Source organism: Polyodon spathula, chromosome 13 (genome assembly GCF_017654505.1).
Source record: "Polyodon spathula isolate WHYD16114869_AA chromosome 13, ASM1765450v1, whole genome shotgun sequence".
In the NCBI taxonomy this organism is placed as follows: Eukaryota; Metazoa; Chordata; class Actinopteri; order Acipenseriformes; family Polyodontidae; genus Polyodon; species Polyodon spathula.
In genome coordinates, this window is record NC_054546.1 from 35123791 (window position 1) to 35149215 (window position 25425).

At 37.9% G+C, this 25425-nt stretch overlaps 1 protein-coding gene across 3 annotated transcripts in view; it reads right to left on the reverse strand.

Moving 5' to 3' along the window:
* The window catches only part of LOC121325529 (genetic suppressor element 1-like), a 253989-nt gene that overhangs the window by 42518 nt on the left and 186046 nt on the right, over positions 1-25425 (reverse strand). The gene's annotated exons all lie outside the window — the stretch shown is intronic.

A 25425-nucleotide genomic window follows, 5' to 3' on the forward strand; every position in this document is an offset into this window, starting at 1 on the left:
ACCAAAATAACTTCTTATCTCTCTGTCTCTCTCAAAAAAATTCAGTGTATTCAGTGCTTATGAAAAATGAGGGACAATGGCACAGAGCCAATGGGCACCATGAATGTTAGCTTCTCCATCATAGATTTATGAGCACACCTCAACCCTATCTTAAACGCTAATATTCTATCCTAGGCCTCTCTCAAGCAAGCTGAGAATTCTGTCAATCTGTTGCAACTGGGAACCTGGTTGAGACATGAGCCAAAGTCAGACTAGGGTTTCTAGAGGTGAAATGTTTGAGAATCTTGTAAATGAACCAACTGCGCCATCTAGCACCCCCTTTGTAATATTTGAGGAAGAATACATCCTTCTACTTTGGAGGATTTATTTATTTATTTATTAAGCACGGGGCACACGAGAATTTCAACAGATTACTCAGGGAGGTATGGTTTTGTAATCCCTCTTGTATTTACATGTCTCTAAATATATTTTCCATCTCAATACCATATGTCACATTGCATCTCAAAGTGTCCAGTGAAATGCAGACTGCCAAACCAGTAGAAAAAACATCCTTATTCTTTTCAGCTAAAAGTAACCATTCCCCAAAGGAAAAAATATAAGGCATTTCTCTTACAAAAGTTTATACTGCTGGTAGATGGATGGTACATTTGTAAACATACTCTTTTTAATGAAAGCAAAACTCCAAGTCCACCTTTAACTGACAGCTATGAAAAATGATAAAAATATACTTCTCAAGAGATTTGGGGGAGTTCTTTTGCTTTTTTTCCCCCAGGATATGTAGATTTTAAGATGGGTATAGATTAAAGGTTCAAACTGGTGCTAATTAATTGTTTTACTCACATGGTTTTCAGTCGGACAATGGACCTGACCCTGAGCATAGGAAGTGATTAGGTACCAACCATCTTTGGTTGTCTGTATACAAATGATGAAGTCATAAAAATAGCCTTGGTTTAGCCTTCTCAGGTTGCAGGACTCTTGACTGCGGTATTTAATGTTTCTGCTGGCTGCCTGACCTATCAAGGTTCCAAACTGCTCTATAGCTGCATGTTACACTATAGAGCTAAAAGCGAACATATGCAGAGACTATTAAGCAGTGTTTAAGTAATAGCTTTGAGGGCTTTAGAATTACTAAAGCTGGTGACCGGCCCATTAGCCTGTTCAATTTTCATAAGCCCTTTCATCGATCACTCGGACACAGATCATTGATTTGGCAAATGACAACAAGCAAAATACGGTAATAAAAGGCTGTTTCAACCTCGCCTGAGTTGCTGGCAATTCCGACCTTTCCATGATTATAATGTTGATATCTGCTTCTACTAAAGCAATGATATGCAACCTATACTATGTGCATGATTATTTAAATGAATTCCGTCTTTCAATTTAAATTAAATTAAAATGTACACTTCTATTAGCAACAGGAGCAGCTAATCATTACCTGTCCATTTCAATGTTTGCAGAACCTGCCTCTTTATAATTCAAAGGATAAATTCCTAATTAATTTAGTTCACGTGAAAAGATGAGTCATTTTGACTATGTCCTTTAATCCAAAAGCTCTTAAGACAAGCACATTTCACTCATACTTTGCCATAATTAATATTACGTATGGGGAAACTGTACATTAACCCAGTTAAACTCAACCAAATGCCTGGATAAAAATATATTAAAATACTTTAGATTTTTTTTCTCTAAAACATTACTTGTTTCTCTTCATAACTCAAAGGAAACAGTACAACCATGTTAAGATACTGCTCTGGCAAACAAAATGATCTGCTGATATGAGCAGAAGTGTGAGGAAGTGCTAGCAGATTCCTTCCGTTAAGTTTTGGCTGCCCTTTCATGTAATGCACCCATCTCTGACAACACTGTCTAGTGATACGCATCTTTTAATAAGAAACATCCACCAGCATTTGGCCTAACGGTGGGGGGGTGGCTTCCTCAGCAGACATTAAGAGACATCTATGTTTACTAGGCCATAAACAAAAGGCAAACAGCTCCAGATATATGTTTTTACTCCTACAAAAGGAGTAGCCAAAACTGACAAGAGGGCCTTAAACAGAATCAGCAACCCCAGTCTGTAGCCAAGGACACATGACATCTAATTTTGCCAAGGTCTTGTACAGGTAAATATGAACTGTACCTTATCTAAGGCCCTGTAAAATTAACAAAACCATTGCAAACTAACATGTTTCATTACTCGTACATGTCTTGAATTGTATAAACACGATTTGTAGACAAAAATAGAAAATCCTGGCATAACACTATCACCAGGGACATAGATACAGAAGTACCAGCTGACCGAGCACTTACCATGTGCCATCGGTAAGTCATAGATCTGCTGGCTGTGAACAGGGAGATGCAACTTTTATATATCACAAAATGCTGTGGAATTATATTTGCATTTAGCCATGCTGTTTACACAAGATTGTGCTAAATATGGCATGTGTTTATCATTTTTTGCCCATTCCCTATATATTACATATTGTATACATACTTCTATTACACTATCATACACAACCCTGTCACAAAATATATGGAGGGAAGAAGTCATCTAAATAACGTCATTCAGTAGTGAAACGGGTACAGTGCTCCCAAGTAAACATTCAAATCCTCTTATTTGCCACTTACTTTGTGAAGGAGGACAAAAGGAGTTTGTTTTTTTTGGGGGGGGGGGGGATTATTGCTTTTTGCAAAACGCTAGTCATTGTCCTAGAAATTGTCTTACCTTCTCTGTTTAGTTAACACATAGAGCCTTCACCTGCACCATCTGTGTCGTCATAACATTACACAGCTATTAGCTAAATGGGTAAACTCTGGTTTTTGGGACAGCTTGTTTTTAACTTTGGGGGGTGGGGGCTTGATTTGTTATGCTTTGAATGACAATAGAGCATTTTGCAACTGTGTTTTACACAAATAGAAGGTGGGTGGCCAGCAATCGGCATGTTTTAGGCTGGACTAGAGCGGCATGTGGTGGATTGCACCTTGGGTGCTCACAGCCACTAATTTCAAGCCTGGCAAGATGGTATAACCAGACACACTCTGTCAATGACAGGCCACGAACTGGGAGACCAAGAGTGCACTTACACTAAAACAGAGCTCGTCATTTTTCGATCACACCTAGTGAATTTTATCCAAATATAAGCAATACGTTTCTTTTGATGCTCAAACATAAGTGATAGGTTAGTTTTGATGCTCTCTCTCTCTCTCTCTCTCTCTCTCTCTCCTTTAAAAATATATAGCTGAGCTCTTCTGTCGCGTTGCATTGATTACACTGTGTAACAAAAAACATTTTTGGTTTTTGTTCCTGGGTAGTAAGTGTTATTTGCTAATTGCTTATGCCTCAAAAGTATAGAACATGGCTATTATTCCCCACAAACTTTGCTTTTGTGACCAGGACAGTGATATTTCAAAATATCACTATTTCCAATGGGAAAATGGGAAAATGTGTGTCTTTTAGTTCACATAAAGTCAGAAAAAAACAACATATGAATCCAAATTAACATGTATTTATACTAAAGTAATACGAAGATGACTACAAAAGATTTAGAAGTGAGTAGTCTTTCGAGATTTACAATTATACTGTAAATACCATTGGAAATAGTGATATTTTGAAATATCATTGTCCTGGTCACAAAAGCAAAGTTTATGGGGAATAATAGCCATTTTCTATACTTTTGAGGCATAAGCAATTAGGAAATAACACTTACTACCCAGGAACAAAAATTGTGTTACATAGTGTTATCTTTTTCTTCAGTTGACTTGGCAACAAATGCAACTGAGGGAGATGAAACCTGGGTACTAATGTGGCTTTTAAATTTACAATAAAAATGAAAGCAAACCTGTGTGAACAGAAAAAGAGCCCCTATGTTGTATATTTTACAAAGTGGTTCTATATCTGTCCATTACGGTTAACATTTATAAAGGTATTAGCGAGTTAGTGTCCATGACATACTTGATATTAGTCTTTTCGTGGTACAACACAATGCATTTCAAGAAGATTCTATCCATGCAGGAATGCGTTTTCTTTATAATGGTGATTGGTATGCATAAGCAGGTCTGTAAGAAAGGGTTAAATCATGGCACTGAAAATGTCAGCTGCAATGGAGTGGCAGGATTCCACGAATCTCAATGCATTAAAAAAAAACAGGGAGAAAGAAAAAAAAACAGTTCATCCAGGAAACTACAGAGTGTCAGCTCTCTTTAATTCAGGAGTCTGATGCAGAACTAATATGTTTGAGCTGATTATTTCTCTCTCCCTCCCTCCCCTTCCCTCTTGCTGTCTCTCCCTCTATCTCTTCCTCCCAAAGCTTTTGTGCTAAGAAGTCAGATTTTCTATTCTGTTATATTAAGTGGTCCCAGTAATGAATGGCTAATGTGCCAATTAAAAAACAACACATTGCACAGAACCCGGCCGGTGGGCAGACTTCCAGTTTCAGACAGATAAGCGCGAAGAAGCCACATGCCCTTGTATTTGCGAGGTGTATTGTTTTTTTTTTATTTTTTATTCTGCGAAACAGAATCACCCCCCCCCCCATCAACACCACAATCCTCCCAGCAGATGGCAGGTATAACAAAGCAGCTTGCTATGGCCAAACCAATTATTTATCTAATTATGATTTACCACTTAACCACATGATCTTTTGCTGAGTTGTGGGCAATTAAAATCAGGGTGATTATGCAGATTATGCAAATAGGGCCAGAGCAGAAAGATTAAATTGGAGCTCACACGCGAGTGCACAAGCTATCTCCCAAGCAGGTCGGGGCAGCCTCAGGCCTCTGGAAGAGCTGGGGAGATCTTTGTGTGTGTGTGTGTGTGTGTGTGTGTGTGTGTGTGTGCGCGTGTGGGTGTGCGTGGGTGTGTGGGGGTGAGTGTGAGTGTGTGTGTCTGTGTGAGGGGGGTGGGCGAAGGAAGGGGAGGTCTGAAGGGTCAACTAAGGGAACAACTGACCCGCTGCAGTGAGTTACTAGCAGGGACATCAATTATCGTTCCTTCATCTAGCTTGCTGCTCACCTGCCAGCCTCTCACATACTGCCGCAGGGGGGAGTGCGGTCAGAATGATAATGCATGCAGGGCAATATAAAAAAAAGACTGAGAGCAAGAGCGAGCGAGGGGGAGCACAACAAAAGCAGCCCAGAACTTATAAACCCTTAATGGAGAAGGGGAACGGCAATGAGGGATGTTAAAAAGCTACGAGTTCAAGCTCCTGCTAATGGATCAATTGTATTGATTTCCATTTACCAAGGCTCTTAGCTTATTTAACAATGCAAAGGGGTCTAGGTGTTTTAAGAACAGACAGACAGACAGACAGACAGACAGACAGGCAGGCAGCAGTAGTCTTTTAAAGCAAACCTCCACTAAATAAATACATTTTGAATAAATACATACATTTAACAATCTTCCCATGTCATTGATTTTGGAATTTAGACGGGAACAGGGGGAGGGGGTCAGGGGGGAGTTTGCTTGATTTTGTGTGTTAACCTATGACCAACAAAGGCAGCTTAGGGAGCAGTTAACACCCTTGGGACCCCTTCTATTCTGAGACATGTATACTAATGGGGATAGGATTAAATGGAATTTCAATTATTCACAACAGTGCCAGGCCTGGGCTTATTATCATCTTAATGGTATTAACACTTTTAACACCCACAGGTAATCAATGACCTTTGACACCTCCAGGTAGCAACCTGTAACAGCGGCAATTGCAACATGTGGACTGCAGGCCCTTGCATATAACACACAGCTGCACTGCAAATAGAGTATAATTACTGCACTGTAAATTGGTTGTTGTAATAACAGGGTTCTGTAACTGAATTGTAACTGACAGCACTGCATCTTAAAGGAGTGCTTACCAAGGTTTTTAAAATCATTTACCACCATTTATGCTTGCCCTATCCCTTTTCTTGTGATGCAATATTTTGTTTCAATACTTGTCTTTTCTACTTTAAGATACTATGCTGCCTCAGTAACATCTTAGTTACTAACCAGTCATGTGTTATAGTTCAGATTAACTCCAACGGTTTAGCTATAATCAAACCAAGTACAGCACAGGTGCCCATATGCAGCAATGTACCATATCCTGAATAAGAAAAAGAAGAAAACAAGCAAACTTTAAAATCACAATAAAAAGTGAAAGAGTGATAATGTTAGAAAGGTGATAAGAGGTACAGAAAATTGATTTTAAAGCATCGATTTTCACATGTTTAAAAGGTATAGCTTCAAATTCATGTTCAAGCTCCCCCGTGTAAATGTTACGATGTTTTTCTAATAAATTATACTTGTAATTGACTGGACTTTGCCATGTTAAATCATGCCTTCACACTACTATGCTTTTACTTCATTTTAAGGGCCATAAACATATACAAGCGTGTCTAATTTTAGCATTCATATATTTTCTTTAGAAGCAAAAATACAACACAATCACAAAGGCAGAGTGCCGGTACACTACAGTAGTCGTTCCAGATATTTTTTTAGTAGGGTTGCCATTTTAGTTTAATCCTGTCCAAAATAGCAAACTGTTCATAGCATGGGGGAACTACTCTGCATTTTAGTTCTGCAGGTGAGGCTTGTACTTTGAATACACAATCACTGCTTGAAAATATTTGTCCTGCAGTGGTCATATCTTCAAGCTCCAGCCTCGTCAAAGGCTAAAGAACAACAGCTTGAGGGCACACAGCAGGCTCATAATTTAAACAACACGGCCTTTGTGTTTGCGCAAGGCTGGAGAGACGAGAGCACTGTGATCTCAAGGACAGGTGTAATGAAGGCCGGACGTCTCCTTTACTCTCCTGCCAATGGACCCTCAGGCTTGTTAACATACAGAAATCTTAAGTGAATGAACAAGGCCCTGTTTTAGTGTCCCTCAAATATGAGCCAGGCAATTTTGTGTGCGCGTGTGTGTGTGTGTGTGTGTGTGTGTGTGTGTGTATGTAAGAAAAAAAAAATATCAGACTTGCTAATCCTGGCGCTAAAATATCTGTCCAGCAATTTTGAAGAAAATGTGGTTTTAGCCATAATGTTCAGGTGTTTTTTCAAATTATTTACAATAAAGACATTTTTTTTTAAATATAAAACATTTGTCTAGAGTGTTAGTTTTGTTATACTTTTTGTCTTATAAATGAGGGTTTACATTTATTGGCCCTCTGTGTTTTATTTTACATGTCGTCTTGCTGTTTTTTTTATTTTTATTATTAGAGTATATCTCTCTCTCTTGGCCACACAGCATGGGCCTGACATCATCACAACACATTACGCAGATAGATCCCCTAAGTACCAGCTGACATTGAAGCAATTCATCAACTAATTAATCTTTACGAAGGAAGTAACCCTGACAGATAAAACATCTGGTTTACAAAGACATCTTGGAGGTAGTGATACAACACATGCTCCCACACCGCTTTCAATTTAAAAACCATCACAAACAGAAATGCCAGTAAATTTCTTGAACAGTATTCGTCAGGGCAAGTCAAGCATGTGGGAATGTTTTCTTTTTGACCATAAAATGAAATGGTGGTTAATCTTAATTCGATTTTTAATGGGGTGGTATTAGGACAGTATTAGGACAGCATACAGTATAAGGAAAACCGCTATAAAACTAGACATGAATAAAAGACATCAAACAATAGTTTGTGTTTAAACTGAGAATAAACTGGTTTTCCCGCCCAGTTTCCTAATCCACTTCCTGTCTTTTGAAATACTTGTGATAGGAACAGCATCGAGATAAATTGACATTATGTGAGTTCTAGCATTCAATAATATGCCTCATGCCATTGAATGCCTTTAGCAAAAGTTACAGTTTTATAGCCCGGATATGGCTGATTAATTTTTAGGTTAAGCTCTCGTCTGAAACCCAGAAGGTCACAGAACTCATCTTCCTACTCTTTGAAGGTATCAACACTCAAGCACACTGCAGAGGGAGCGGTTTGAAGTGTTTATGAATGAATGATAGCTCAGAAAATGACACTGACAAGTCCGTCAAGAACTGTCTACGAGTGTGCTGTTATCTTTGAGGCATAATCCCTGCTGTATTGCCTTAGAAAATCACAAAGCTCGACAGCCAAAATGTGCCCATTATCAAGATTTTTTTTCGTTTAGTGTGGAATTTTTAAAGGATATCTTTTTTATACTCTCCAGTAGACCAGAATATTTCTACACTGAATGAATTACGAATTAGTGTACATATACATCAGCAACAACTGACTAATGTCAATTGACTAGAATCTTTTGACAGTAGTTTTCTGCTTAATAACATTAATACTGGGGCTTAGATCAGCTTACCTCTATCTGAATACTGTATAGAACTAACCTGTACTTTTATTGAGTTTGTAGTATCTCCTGCAATACCACCATTTTGATATTTGTACTCACATGTTTCATTAACCAACTGGAGATCAAGGTATGTAGCGTAGCTTTACCATGGCTAAAAAAAGTTATCTGTTAAGTTTGGCTGCAAAGTGGGAAAAGTAAAGAATTAGCAGTGAAAGGGCACTGAGGTTGGTTCCTAACTTGCTAGGAAATTTTATTCAAACCAGGTAGACAACTGCTCGGAAGTAGACAGTGGAAGGCACAGTCCAAACAGGCTGATAAATTAATAAAACTGTATTTCTTTCCTAATCTGTACATGGCTTGAAATTTACACCAGCCCAGCACCCTGCACAACTACCTTCAATGAAGTATGTTATTAAAATCAGGTGCCAGCAGTTTGATGTTAAATATACTGTTCTTCCCTTTTTCCTTCAGACTGAGTATAACTAAACAATGGGAGGTTCTGAAACCCAATACTGGATGAAGGGCTATAGAGTGAGTCTGTAGAAACTGTATATAGAAACTTGTCAGAAAGCACAACCTGGTGTTTCCAGTCCCAGATTTCAGTCAGGGGCAGAGGATAGTGAGGCCAGGCAAGTCTTAAGTAGTCCCAGCAGACTGCTGACCCAAGAGGCTGCCTTGACAAACTATCAGGGAGCTTGCATCTGCTCCAGCCCCACCTGTCTAGTAGGTGTCACTACTGTACCACGATGTACACCGAGAGGAAACAACATACAGAAACATTCAGAATACAGAGTCATAGGGTTTTAAGAATAAGCTAATTTATTTTTTCAGTCTGTTGCATGCTGCCTCTGCCACTCGACCTTTAGGACTCATTAAAAGATGTTCTTTGTTACAGCCCCTGTGGCTGCTCTGATTCTTCTGTTGCCACCGCATGGCTCCACATGCACACATGCACTTAGTCAATTCAGTTTTAATATGGTTTATGAACATGCAGATGGTATGGGAAGGGCCAGCAGGAGGGGCTTTACCTTGGGATAAAAAAGGAACACTGGCAAACAGCAATTTTATTGCATACATTTTAATTTTACAAATACTGGGGCCATCTGCTAACAATCACAACGCTGTATTATTTTTATTTATTTATTTATTTGCTGGTGGAATCTCCAAAGGTTCAAGGCTGTCCTTTCAATGCCAGAAAATAGGCAGTCACATTCAATGTTACATGTAAAATATAATTCAGAGGTAGGTGTTTTTTTTTCTTGGCATGAACTTGATGACAGTGTTTTCTAATTCTGCATTCACCTACTTTAACTTGTCTGGAAAATTCAAAGTGCTGGTACTGGAAGCATTCATCATTCATTCATGTGACAATGTAAACTTTCATTGAGTGATAATATATATATATATATATATATATATATATATATATATATATATATATATAGATACATAGAGAGAGAGAGAGAGAGAGAGAGAGAGAGAGAGAGAGAGAGAGAGAGAGAGAGAAGGTTGGGTTATGAGAGTTCAACAGTCTTGATTTGAATGGAATGTGGAAGTATATTTAGGATTGTCCAGACAAGTTCAAAGTAAGCTCAAAGGCAAAGGTAAAGGCAAATTTAAAGGAAAATTATGGTATTATTGTAGCAACAAAACCCAAGCCACTAAGAATGATTGTAAACGATGTACAATAGTAAGGGAAATCTAAAAAAGTAATTCAAAAGGTATTTGTTTTTTAACTTCTGTTTTGCTGCTTCAGCTATGACCAGTGCATGCCTGATCACAGAACTATATAGTGGCAAGCAGGTTTCAACAGCTGAATCTAATTGGGGAATTTAAACAAGCTGTAAATAATACAATCTTTCTTTATGATAAAATGTGTGCAGAGGGTGACACTGTGGATTTTACTTCTGATTTGAAGACGGCACTTCATAATTAGACTTGACAAGATCTGCCCACAACTTGGTCAAGCCAAAACCAACTGGAAAAGGGCCTCCATTCTTCCCATCTGTGGCAAAGCAGACAAAGCAAATGTACTATAGGAGCAGACTCCATGAACATCTGATAATTTGCCGCATTAGCAGGGTTCAAAGCAGGGTCATACGGAAGCTGTCTCAGGTGCAGGGACTGTATAGCCTAGATGAACAGCTGGCCAGTGGATGGTTATTTAGTCTCATTGCCTGGCACTGGTCAACTTGAGAATGGAGCTCTTACTCAACTGCAAATCTAAATGGGCTATTACAGTGCTTTGAATACGGTTGTTAATGTAAAACCCACTTGATAGTTCTATTGTGATTGTTATTTTTAATGCGTTACATTTTAATTCAGTTTGCATAACTGCATATGGATATCATCACTTTATCTTGGATTTACTCATTTAAATCATGCATGGCGTATCAGATTCAATAACTACACAATGCTGTATACGCCTGGGGAATGTAATATTACTAGTATTAGTTGTAACATTGCAAGCATTTTGTATATTTTTTTGTATGATTTTATTACCCTAACCTTAACTTAATTACTATGAAAAAATACATATCATTAACTTATTCATTACTGTGTAATTTCTTTAATGCCCTGCTCATGTAAATCATGCCTAAAAGTTAACTGGGGAAAACTATTAGTGACAGAATATTTAGTTTAGCCCAAACTTTTATGGTTGTGATGATCAATGGCCCTGTGGAGTTTAAAATGGTAAGTTTTAATCAAGAACCGATACATGCCAGACAAATAACGTACCGTACTAGGACTGTGTGTGCGTGCGTGTGTGTGTGTGTGTGTGTGAGTGTGTGTGTGTGTGTGTGGTGCAACCTTTAACAACAGATTTCCCGTAGCGATGCAGTGACACTTCAATGGCAAGGCAATAGATCTCTTCTAAGGTAGTAGAAAGGCAGCTACAATTATACTATTAGTAATGGTAAAATACTCATATATTTGACATATCAATAATATCACGATGAAATGAACCAATACAATCCATCACAGTACCATGGCACTATACGAGGACTACCATATTGTATTTGATCCTAACCAACTATGTGGATATTGCTGATCATACTCTGATTTTATAATGGAGCCATTGCATTCAACATACTGGACATTGTACTTGACATGGTCTGTTTTTCATCAGAACAAGTACATACATAAAAGGGTTTATAATGCACATTTTTATTTTATGTTTCACTTTCAATATGTATTCGTGGCTAGATGATAAAAAGGATTATTTTCAAGTACATATGAGCCCTTCCCACCCTCACTTGGATAGTCTAGCAATAATGCCCTGTATCAGAGATGTACATCGCCCTCATTAATATCACTGCCCTTGATTTGGCACGTTAGGACCCTGTGTTGTGGTAAGGTGGGTGATGCTTGTCAAGGCCTTGTCAAGGCATTACATTCTCTGTATCCACTGTGGTGACACTGAGTGACTTATTGTACAGTGCACATCACCGTGGTCAGAATGGGTTGCTACTGATAAACATGTGTGATTTGATGCAATGTACAGCAAACTGAAGATCAAACCAGAAATATAGTATACTAAGCCCAGTTTTCCTGCATAGCAAAATAAGAGTAATAAGATGTTATTTTGTTGATGGCCCAGTCTGTTTTCATTGACCAAATTAATCAGTAAAGGACACAATTTCTCTTCTTGAAATTTGCTTGTCAAAACCTAATTTTGCAGAAAATAGCTATGCAACTTCCCATTTAAACAAAGGGATCGTGAGGTAACAATCTTTTTAAATACTGTCTGTAAATTTTTTTTTTTCAAATCATGTGGGACACAAAACTTTTAAAATGTGTTGTTCAGTAATAGAAGCCCCAGTGTGACTGAGTGTACACTCCCTGTTGCTCTGTCGTGACTCTCTCTGTGTGCTAGTGCTGGCGGCCCAATAATCAAACAACAACCCCATCAATGTTAAATAAAATAAAGGCTTAGAGTCGACAGGCTCACACTACACACTTGGCTCCGGCACCAGCCTTTGCAGGTGTGCATTACGGTTGCAGCCAAAGTGCCAACCTGCACTCCATATGCCTCCTGCCTGCCTGCCAGCTCTCTCCCGCCACTACCCACTGGGATACACATCTCCTTCCTGGGGTGGAGGGGAACTGGCATCCTGCTGCTGCCATTGTGCCCCCTTGTTCTATCCCTCCCCCAGAAACACATTCACAAAAGCCAGGAAACAAGCCCTGCTTCTTTGCAACAAACCCAGGTCTCTAGCCTCCATATGGGCACCGCTCCCTTCCTTACACTGCTACTGCATTTCATTAGGCTTGGCATGAATGCAGGTTTGTTTATGCAAGGCTTTGCAGGGGACATTATTTTTTTTACCTTTTGCTAGTTAACACAGTAACGATTTTGGAAGAAGGTGCATAATCTATGATTAATACATATGGATACCTAAATTTCTTGATGGCTATAGATCGATAGATAGATTATACTTTCCTTTATAAAATGGAAATATTAAATTGGGAAATAAAAAAAGGATTGGCTTTTATTTTAGCACAATCTTTTTATTCACAATTTTAATCATTCATAATACATATTTTAGCATCATTTTATACATTTACAGCCAGGATCCCACCACATATTTAGGCTCATCATCTCCACAGTAACGTACTGTACATGCCATGCAGTTAACTCGACTACAGCAATCTGCATCCCTGTCTAAAGAGGGCTGGAACATAATCTGCATATTTCCTTGGCCCTCCTCCCAACTCACTTGCTGTGACAGAGTGAAAAGGAAACAAATTCTGAAGTGGCACACGCACACTATTAAAAAAAGAGAAATAAAAGATTTTAAACCCATTTTACTGCATTAATTTTACTGAACGTCTCTGATCACTGTGATTTTAATGAGATTAATTATATATATCTTGCCTGCAATAATCCCCTGCCTTTACAGCATATTATTAAAATTCAGCATATACTTAATTTGTCTCTAAGAATTAATTGAATTTTTATGCTTGGCAAATGTCATTGTTTGCACTGCTCAGATCGCAGGCTCATAATATTTTTATGACAAAACAGCAGACCAACCACGAAGCACATCAAAATGGGAATAAATTATACATTACGTTGTGCTGGAGAATATTAAACGGAGCAATTCAAAGGAGAAGCCGTGAGCAACTTGTACAAAAGCGAACTGAACATTTTTTATAAAGTATACGCTTGCTCAAGTGGTCTATAAAACCACAGACAGTCTCTTGTCCCAACCGCATATCAAAGCCTGACTGAGATCGGTACAGCACTGAGAACAATGGTTTTGTTATGCATTTAATATTGCAGACGTAGCTCTAGCTATCAATACAACATTTTGTTGTTCTTTTTTTTCATGGTCTGTGATGAAGTTAACAATTTTGTACTTAAAACCAATACACATGTGAGGCCACTCTCTAGCAAAATCTAGTGTACTCACTGAGAATATGTAAGAGGCTGACAGTAAAGAAACTTGGGTGGTTATTTTCGTGATGTGGAAAACTGTCCATCAGAACGTGTTTCACAAAAGCCCTACTGAATAGTCTACCTTCTGCCTTGGAGTTTTATCAAAAGACTATACTGGTGTGTATCTCACTTCTTATTCCCAGTCCCTTTTCTCCCATAAAATGTCTTCTAATTTGTACTACCTGCCTTGTCTCAGCCACACACTGCACTGTAAGAGCACCTACTGTTGGTGACTATTGGTAACTGCAAAAATATATAGTATTAAAAGGTCTGTAAAATACCTGAACTTTAAAAAGACAGAAGATTTTCTAAAGCGTTCAAGTGACACAGGGCACATGTGTTTATATAATGGGGTAAATAGCATTTAGGATAATCTCCTGTTGTTTTGATAGCTGTATTTATGTCAGATGTGTAACTGTTTGTAACTTGCATTCCTGCGGTACATTGCTAGATCCCACTGGTGCCTCTTTGGTTGAGCCGAAATCTGGGTTTAATAAAAAACAAATGCTGACAAATTTAAAAAAAAAAGAAAAACCCTTTAAATACTACAAACATTTAGCATTCAGTAATGGCAGTCTGGAACCTTTAGCGATGATCTAAATCTTTTTTGAGGGGGGTGTCAAATTTGAAATGTTCCTTCATTTAAAACAATCTAGTCATAAGTTTGTTCTTAAATCTCCATTCCCTAGCTCCCTGGGTGGTATATCTCAAGTCTGACAGCATTAGCACCTAATTAGCAGGGGAGGTCTATAAAGATTAGCCTAGTGAGTTATGGACCAAGACATTCTAGATCAATTTTAAGTGATCAATCAATGGTTATACCACATATATATATATATATATATATATATATATATATATATATATATATATATATATATTATATATATATATATATATATATATATATATATAAATTACAAGGTTCACTAATATGTTCCTAAATTTGGCTTTGTCGTTTTCACAATCATTTTTTTGCTGCAGATAATTAACAATGTTCCTAGGGCAGCAAATAACATTTTATAAAGCTTTTTTAGGATTAGAAGTACACTACTGTATATACAGCCTTCGCTTCAAGTCCTATTTAAGTCTCCAGATTCACACTTTTGGGAATCAAGTACAGTAAACAAAGCAGTTAAAAAATAACCACATGTCCAGGTAATAGACCTCTTAAAAATAATGAAAATGTCAAACAAATTAGCCTACAAATTTGACTTCAACAAAGCAGTCCACAAATATAGTTGTGACACCCTTTCTGTAACAGCAAGCAGTAGAGTACAGCCAGGTTACACTCCCAAGGTAGCTGGAGGGACACACACTTTTTATTTTTTTCATTTTTTTAATTTTATTTCCTTACAAACCATTTTATTTCAGGATATTGTTTTAAATATCAAACCCAGGGGCATCCCAACACGAAAGTTCTGCTCTTGACTATCAGAAAATATCAATCGTCACTTGATGATATATATCTAGACAAGATGAACTAACGTATGCCTGTGGCCTGTGTCTTTTGTATTGCATTTACCCTGAATTATGCATAATTTAAAAACAAGGCTTTGGCCTCTCTAAGCAGAGACTTTTGAATTGGGTGTCAATTAGCACTGACTGTGAGAGCTGTTTGAACACAGACTCCCATTCATCTGGGACTGGGTTTAGATCAGTCACATCAGCCTTAACATGCTAATGGCTTTCAGTCGCTCTTGGTACCAAAAGGCTGTATTCTAACTTGGTAGGCCGCAGACTCAGTGAGATGGATACAACTCCTTTTATGATTTTTGGTAGGTTCTGATGTAACCATTTGCGTACTTTTTTTTTTTTTTAAAGGAGGGACAATAATACATATATTTATTTTTTATTCCATTTTATATATTAGTTCAGTGATACAATGATACACGCTCAATAGCTCTGACAAGTCCACCTAGGTACAATACCATTAAGGTAAAGCAGTTAACATGTCAATTTTTACCATTACCTTTTCAATTCGCCTCAACTGAGATTTAGATGAAGGTTTGGCAAAATTCTGTTCAAGTAACTTGTAACTGTAACAGAGGAGAGAAGCTGAGAAAGCCACGATGTAGGGGAAACTGAAAGGTGGAGGTGGTAGCAGCATAGGTAAACACAGATGAACCATTATAACGGGGGGAGGGGGGGACATGCCCTTCCCTGCCTGGCTATTAGCAAGTTCTATTTTATTTTTAACTTCGGTGCTTGTAAATATAATGCTTATGAAGGGTGAGGCAAAGCAGGTGCCATGACAGGAAGTGGGAGCCAGGGTGAATGCCAAAACCAGGCCTCCCAAGGTCAAGGCATGAGAGGCTTGTATCATCCAATCTTTATTTAAATGCTGCCGGTAGTTAGATCATCAAGGCTCAGTGTGGCAGCTCTGGTTGGCTAGTCAGGTTAAAAAGTGCAGCCTTAATATCAAAGGTAAACTGCGCTCATTGACAACGGCTGCCAAACTTCCTCAGTGCTTTACAACTTGGAACTGGAGTCTTCTTTTCTGCCAAGTGCTTGGACTGCCAGGCAGGAATCAAGACAGCCAACGTCATAAACCAGGGAGGACACAAGTCTCAGGCAACAAGCACAATAATCCTCGCCATATATAATTTATTAGTATAAATCCAGGGGTGCAATTCTCAACAAAAAAGTGCAGGTACTCATATGCACAGCGGGGTGTAAGCATTTAAAAATATAGACAATCTGAGTGGCAATGAATAAATACTTTTAAAATGTATACATATTGGTACACAACACATTTATAAATACAAAATAAGCCTTAAAAAATAACTGATCAAATATAAACAAGGAAGCTGAAGATACTGAAATCATTGGATCCTCTGCATGTATCACTCAGTCATGCACTGTAATATAACACTTAAGTTAAACCTTAAATGACAAGCATTAAGAGATATTACACTCTGCAGTAACTGCTGTAGAGAGGGTTTGTTTCAAGATATCCGAAAAAAAGGAATGATATTATAAAAAAGGTATACATAAGAACTGTGCTATGAACAAATGATACAAAAGGGTCTAAATCAAATAATGCACAATAGGGGCTAAAATACAACAGGCACTACAACTACTAATGATGTACGTGGTCATTTTAATCTCCATAGTGTTCTCTGAAATCATCCCCATACTTTCCAGACCCTGGGTACTCGCTTACAACAGGACCTGGCCATGCTACAATAATAGCCTTGGATTAGAACATATATCCCTGTTTCTTATATATTCTGCTCCTGTAATCTGTGAAGATTAATTACCATGATCTATTCCAGAAAAAAAGATTTTTCAGGCAGAAACAGTATAAAGGTAGACTTTATAGCTATATATTGTAACAGAACAAGGGGTAGGGTCATTAATGGGAGGTACATGAGGGCAAGTTTGTTGGCAAACTATGGCCTCACATTACCTGAAACAAGATGGCCGACACAGGGAGACTGCATTTCCCAGACAGCCCCATGAAAGGAAATTATGTCACAATGATGGGGTGTTTGTATGATAAAAGGGATGGCCCCATTCAGATAGTGAAGGAGTAGGAGACAGCATTGTGCTGCGAGAAGTAGAGAGAAAAAAACTTGTGCGAGACTGAGTTACTGATGCCTGTGAGTTTTGACCTGGACTGTTCTGATTACCTGATTTGTGACCTGACCCTGTTTGTGTGGATAACCTGCTACGTGTACATGACCCTTGCCTGTTTACTGACCTGCTTTTGGCACTGTGGAATAATAAACCAGGTGCTGCCCTGTTTTACATTGAACTTTGTTGTGTGTGGACATATTTGTATGTGTCGCCCCTGCTTTAATGTGCACAAGTTTAGACCGACCTCTTTATTTGTCACTATATATATATATATATATATATATATATATATATATATATATATAAATATAATATATATATATATCCCTGGTATAGGGACCACTAAATGTAATGGTTACATGTTTTTTTTTTTTTTTCCTTTTAGATGTACACACAAGTGAAAACTCACATTTAATTTAAATAAACTTATACATCTTTTACAGTATAATGTCTGCTTCAGAAAGATGATAAATATTAAATAAATTGGTTGTATTTTCCTGCAAAAAAAAGATACCACCTGCTGTTCCTGGAATATGAAGTTGACAGTAGTGCCTGATTTATTCCACACCGTAAGCTCCCTGTCTATTAAACATTTGGTCTACCACTAGATCAACAAGGTGTGTTTACACGAGCCGGAGTGGGGAGATGAGTGGTTTATGGCAATTTTGAGGGCAGGGTCCTGGAACTGGTTGTCCTGACACCTGGGAAGCGGACAAACTGACCAGCTGCTCTGAGATACAGCCTCTGTAGATAAATAACAGCCTAATCAATTCTTACACTTTACTGCTGTTTAATGACTCTTCAGCATGTGTCACAGGCAGCCAACAGCAAGTTTTATTGGAATAACAATATGCTGACTTCATAGACTTGTTGGAAGAGGAGGCGGAGGGGGTGGGTTGAACATAGGGACATACTTCAGGAGCAGAGGGATATTTCATACACACAACAAGTTATTATAGAATTTCCAGCAGAATGCTTTAAGAATTCAGTGCAAGCCAGGCAGTCATAGTGACAGGAACAATAATTGCAGACTTCTGTGGAGGTCAGAATACAGGCCCAAATCCCTGGGGTATACACTTTTAGGAATATTTGTATATGCAATGTGCCTCCCTGGCATTTATTCAGCATGATATAAATGTTCATCCAAGCTCAATTAAGAAATAATGTACTTCAATTTATTAGCAGTATTTCCTGAGATATAAAAAGCGGCATCTTAGTATTGTAAATCTGTTTCAGTTCGATGGGAAGCACAGCAGCCTGGCATAAACGTTTCTGCCATAATTATCGCTACTCTGGAGAACAGAATTCAGCAGGTTTTTAACTTGAACTTTCCTGCAGAAATTAGATGCACGAGGAATGGTCATGTAACCCTCCAGAAACAACCTTGCGGACTTCATGGTCAGGTCCAAGGGGTGACTCCCTGGCTTCCATACAAGCCACTGTACATTTTAAAAGAGTGCTAGCCAAGGTTTTAAGTTCGTACCTCTTGTTAGCATTGGCACAACTGTGACCCTTTATGTTGTGTTCAAGATCTTTTGGCTCTGTTTATTTTTACTTTTCAATTAAGGACATACACTCGTCTAAACATACATAATATATTTTATATATATATATATATATATATATATATATATATATATATATATATATATATATATATATATTATATATATCGATATAACCTTGGCTGATTTGGATTAAAATCCATTACATGAAATTATTTTGTGCCAGGAAGCACTTTTAATTCAACGGCATTGTATTCATTTTCCAAATTGAAGTATAAAATCCAAGCAAGGTCAGGACACAGAAAATAAAACAAATACCCAAATTAAATACAACATTCTAGCAATTAGAACGGCTTCACACACAATCCTATAACTAATGTCTAATCAGAGGTGACTGGATCTCATTTTAATGGTATTAGGTGACGGATGTTCTTCAGGCTATGTTAATTTTTCTTTAAGTTGTCTAACATTTCCAAACCCTGCAGGCTAGCTCTTGAATGGATGTCAAGTAAAAAATGATAAGCTGCTTTACACTTCTCCAAATTAGAACAGAAATACACTGCATCAAATGTTTCAGATTCAGTACCTGTCAATATCATACAACATACGTTGAGACTGGTTTTGTATCTTGCTTTGCTTGACAACACTCCTGTGTTGTGGGCATACAGTGTTATGAGTCAATTTTAATAACCATTATACAAATATATAGTCTTTATAGTAGCTGGCAGATGCCTACAGTATGCAAATTACCTCAACACTGTGCTGACTTCCGATTCCCATGAGATAACAATGGCACGGGTCACAGTAGTTACCCATTCACTTCCCAATTTCTAATGGAAGGAGCAAGCCCTCATTTACTTAAGTGACCTTAAAAATAACTTGGCTCCCGAGTGGCGCATCCAGTAAAGGTGCTCTGCGTGGAGTGCAGGATGCGCCCTATATCCTGGAAATCACAGGTTAAAATCCAGGCTATGTCACGGCCAACTGTGACCGGGGGTTCCTAGGGGGCGGCGCACAATTGGCTGAGCGCTGCCCGGGCAGGGAGGGACTAGGTTGGCAGGTAAATCCATGGTTCACCACGCACCAGTGACCCCTGTGGCTGATAGGGCACCTGCAGTTCTGCAGTGGAGCCATCAGATCTGTGTTGTCCTCTGGCGCTATAGGTCTGGCGGCATCGCTGTGGATCCGCAGTTTGAAAAATGCTGGATTGGCAGGAGCACGTTTCGGAGGACGCACGCTCCAGCCGCCGTTCCCCGAGTCGCCAAGGGGCTGCAGCGGTGAAGAGGGATACAAAAAATAACAACTGGGCATTTCAAATTAGGGGAGAAAACCTGGGTAAAAAAAAACCCATTGGCGACGACTACATTTAAAAAGAAAAAAAAAGAAAAGAACTTTCCACATAGACAAGCTGTTCTAGAAAAAAAGAGGCTAGTGCTCAAAAACAATCTATGCTCATTTGTTGTTACTATTAAAAAGTGTAAAAGAAATAATGAAAATAACGATTTATTATTATTATTATTATTATTATTATTATTATTATTATTATTATTATTATTAAAAATGGAAACAAAAGTCATTCCAATATGAGCTCTCATCATGGCTACGCAGAAATGAGAAAAGCATAGAGATACATGGTATGGTATGTTCCATATAAACACACAGCTCTTAACCTAACTCACTGTATATTATATTATATGCTGTGCCCAGAATATTGCACCCCCAAACAAGACTTTGTTATGAATATTTGAATGTGTTAAGCAGCAGTTTTGCTCATGGGTACAGTACAAACTTCTGCATTTTTTATTTTTTCTATAAATGCATTATGTCCAAAATAAACAGTATTATATCAGAGAAAGGCATTACGCTAGCACAGTGTCTGTAAAATTACACACATATTTACATGTTGCAGGTGCACAAATAACTATTTCCTCCAATTTAAACTACTTTTAGGTAAATATGACTTTCAACTGTACACTACAGTGGAAACATGGAAATGCAAATCATGCTATTATGAAGCAAATTTGCACAGACGCTGCTGTGGCCGAAACATCTATGGCAATTGGATATTCATTCACCTTACAGACTTTATTGCCCTGCCTTCTTTTCTGAACAGACATATTGTTGTGCTGTGTCAGGTCAGTGTTTGATAAATGCTTGTATCTTTGAGATTTGTAGCAGCTGGGCTGCAAACCTCAGCTTCCAAACCACAACGAAAACGTGAGATGATCACGTGAGTTCAGAGCAAAACAACTCAACTCAGCTTCAAGACGGGTACAGTATAATCTAACCTGCTTCAACACTGCTTGTCACAAGTATGTCACAGAGAAACATGTTTATTTTTACAATTTATATTTACAAATACCTTTATACAAACCTTCTTACAGTACACCTTCATTTGGTATATATCAAGCTGCCATCCTAAAGGATTCCACAAAATTGATTCTTAAATGGTCCACTGCTGTCATTCCTCTTAGGAACAGCTACAATTTTAATAGGGTTAAAATTAAAGGTTCATTTTTAATGCCTTCCAATTCAGATCACAGAATGTCAGGTTAACCCCTTTCCCCCTATTTTATGAGGGCTGATTTGTAACAGACAAGTCATGAAGGGTGTTCAATTGTGGTGTCCAGTCCAAAAAAAAAAAAAAAGTGTCTAGCGCTGCTTTCCATGTTCAAATTAATACCTTAATCTGCAGATGTTAGATAACATTAGACAATTGATTCGGTCTTTCATTAAATGTTACTGCAGCACTGGGTTCATGAGCAGGTACTGTATTTATTACAGACTTGATTGCCCAGCATTCAAATCAAATAAATAACTGCATTTTGTCCTCATGTCACGTCATTGTGGACAAAATGATCTAAAGTGGTGCTCGCTTATAGTGAAGCAAACACACACACACACACACACACACACACACACACACACACACACACACACACACACACACACACACACACACATGCAAACACACACACACACACACACACACTGCAATGAAGAGGTCATTTCAGGTCTTCCATTTTGCGTTCTTGCCTGACAAAGCCAATAGAGGCTTATTGGCTTATGGTCAACCTCAGCTGTCACATGCTGTCCTTGGGCTTAAGAATCGAATGAGCATGTCAGTCTGAACAGCAATGCGAATCACCCCAAATCCTTCCCCTCTCTCTTTCACCCTCACTTTCTTTCTCTCTCTTTTTGAGATAATTAGACTGCTGCTGGAGCCAAGCAGCAATTTTTTTTTTCGCTCTTCTTTTTTCATGTCAAATAATCATTGAAAAATCTAGCTGTGTCTGACACTGTTTCCAAGGCAACAGTAGTTAATATTACAAGATGGGCTGAAGCTAATTTGTATGTGAATGATGGTAAAGAAAGTGATAAGAGCCTACGCTTAAAACTAGCAAAGTAGTAGTTGTTAAGTGTCAGGAAAAGGTACTTGTTTTTGTCAAGTGAAAGAAAAGAGACTGTAAAATTGAATAAATTCCAAAAATGGTCTGTTTTTTTTTTCTTAAATATATAATAATAATAATAATAATAATAATAATAATAATAATAATAATAATAATAATAATAATAATAAAAGATATTCTACATAATGGCAATCCCACGTTTCACCCTTTTTCATCCTAGTTATAGGTCTTCAATTAATAGAATAGCTCCCATGTTTTATCAGTATACACTATGCTCAGAAGTGGGTACCTCAGTAGAACTGACATACTATATAATACATAACATGTTGGCTCGCTACAACTGCCTTTGATACGTTGACATACACAGTAACAGTGTATGCATTTACAGAAATAGTGGGTACTCTGTGGCCTGGGGGGCACCGAGAAAACCCCGGTTGCCCATATATCTCTGTGAGAAAGCTTTCCCTGTCTCTATGCTCATGGCTCTCCCTTTTGCTATGGTCTTTTGTTTTCTAAAATACACAACACTCAGATATAAAACTTCTTTTTCCCTTTGATGGAGAAGTGGCAAATAATCACATAAGTTAATAATATATAGCTTAATTAATAATGCAGTATCAGTAATACATAATGCATGTACTTTGTTTACTTGCTACCTTAACCACCTGAGGAATGAATCCCTGTCATAACGAGAATTCAAGCAACTGAAAATACTTCCTGTTGATCCAATAAAAGATATGAGACCGTTCACCTATCTCACGATGAAAACAAAGAAAGCGACTGCATTAACACTCAAGACCTACAGGGTTAAGAAACACGGCTTTAAAAACCATTTGCCACTTCTCAGTCTTTTTGCCATTTTGTTAATTTGTACTTGAGATTATTATTATTTTTATATATATTAGCTCCTTGATACAACTTACACTTAGGTCTTCATTAAATTAAAATTACTGCAGCACCAAAGCCATTTTAAAGTAAAGCTAGTGGTGCCATACATTTTCAATTAGTTTAGGGTTAAGCATCCCCCAATAACTGCCTCTTAAATTCTTAATATGCAAATTGAATGAATTCTCTTGAGAAAATTAGCCAAAATGGATTCAGCTGGACAACCTGACCCCGGCAACGTGTAAAAGGTTCCTCCTACAAGCTGAACAAATGGATGATGTTAGATCTGTGATCAATTGTAACGGCTGCCTATGGTATTAATAGTTATGATCACACACTCGCAAAGCCTCTTCGGCAGTAAAAGCCTTGTCAGGAAAATTAAATAATTCAGCAGCACCTCGTGTCGGCTTCGTACCCCCTCGTTAACAGAGCGCCCTGAACAATCCCTTCGCTCTCCCTTTTAAACGGCATAAATCTTCCAAAAGGGAAGCTTCAGTTCACCAGAGTTTTACCGTCCTATTTTTCTTTTTCTCTTCCTGCTTTGCACATTGCTGACTCAATGAAAGACGCAAGACTGGTTATGGATACTGCCTCCTCTAATAAAACGCAGAGACCCTAATTAGTCCAGCAAGCTCAGAGGTTGATGAGCAGTCAACCCCATTACAACACCTGAAATTATTATGAAGCATTTTCTTCTCAGGTGCTTATACAGCAAGAAACTCGCACCACCTGGCTTATTTGTAAAGTGTACTTCTTAGCATTCATTTTTATTCTTAAAGGTGTAACATATAACCTCTATATGTGTATAATCAAATATCCATGTTTTGCTAACAGAACTTGGTGTTTTTAACCTCACATAGTGACAACATGGCTTTAACTACTTCAACACTGCACACCTGTAGGTTTAGGAAAGACAACAGCATTCAAAACTGTTGACTTCTCTGGCAGCACAGGGAAGATCACTCCCCTGGAAACTGCAGAGCAGTAATCTACTATGTTACTTTCTAGATCTCCATTTGCATTTATTTTTCAGTATAGTGAAATAGTGAAGCTATTTCATTGGGCACCCTAACTTGCTGAAAATGCTAAAGAAGCATGAACCATCTAAAACGACTGCTAAGGAATGTAAACAAACTGGACTGCAAGCGGAGCATGCATTCTGAGTGCACTGAAGGATATATTAAACAGACATCAATGGTTCTGGAGACACAGCATCATTTTTATTAGACATCGTTAGCCTTCTTTAATGCTTGGATGATGTTTTTATCTTTTACCTGTTTTTTTTTTTTTTTACCCTCGCAGTGTAACTATAATAATATTTTAAGCTGTTTCTTTCTGCTGGTCAGTTGTTTCCCGTGTTTGGTCACTTATTTATATTACTGCCACCATATATGAATGTTGTGAAACAATCTAATTTAGTTGTTGAGGTATTTTGGGGTCTGGTATTTGCATGATACCACTTGACAATAATTTAAAAAAAATAATTAACTAACTTTCCATTTTTAACACCAGTGTTTTTTTGTAGGTTTTTTTTGCACTGTGCCGGGAACCTTTTAAAAGCTACTCGTGTTTAACAATATTGTAAGTTTCCATGGGCTTTTGATGCATGTACTGCAGCTAGGTAACCTATTAATTTCTCTTTTATAAAATAGAAAAGCAACCAACTGCAGCACCGCTGAGAGTACAGGTCTGATTTGAGGGCAGCCTCCACTCACTCCCCTGATAAAGTGTATCAATCCATATTATGCAGACTGATGGTTCAAAACGGAGAAACAATCAGCAAGTCTTTCTGAGAGCAGACTGTTCAGCTTCAGTGTAGAGAAGAAATGTTTAATTACAGTGTAACTATACAAATACCTCAATACAAATGATCCTCCACAACATTTAACTTTGAAATAGTCACTATTTTATGTCTTGTTATAAGGTAAAACCATTGTAATACTACTACTACTACTACCTTTGTTAGAATTACCAAAGTAAAACTGTTTTAATAGAGTGATCTTAATGGTGAGTATAATAATGCTGCACAGTAAACTTTCATTTCAAATAATCAAACTAAACCCAAATATAAATATTTACAAAATGCTCCAATGCTCCTAAAAAGCTCTAATGCCATGTTCAATTGTATTAGCCCAGCACTGAAAATACTGCCACTGCCTGTTTTAAAATCTAATAATACGTAGCATTCGAACAAGGTGCCTATTGCCAAGCCTGAAAAGAGTAAAGCAAAAACAACGCAATATAGTTGCAAACCTCTTTAATCCATTGTCATTTTTTATCGCTAACCTCGCCCTGCAACAATTCAAATTGTAAAAAAGTGATTCACGGTGCCTAATG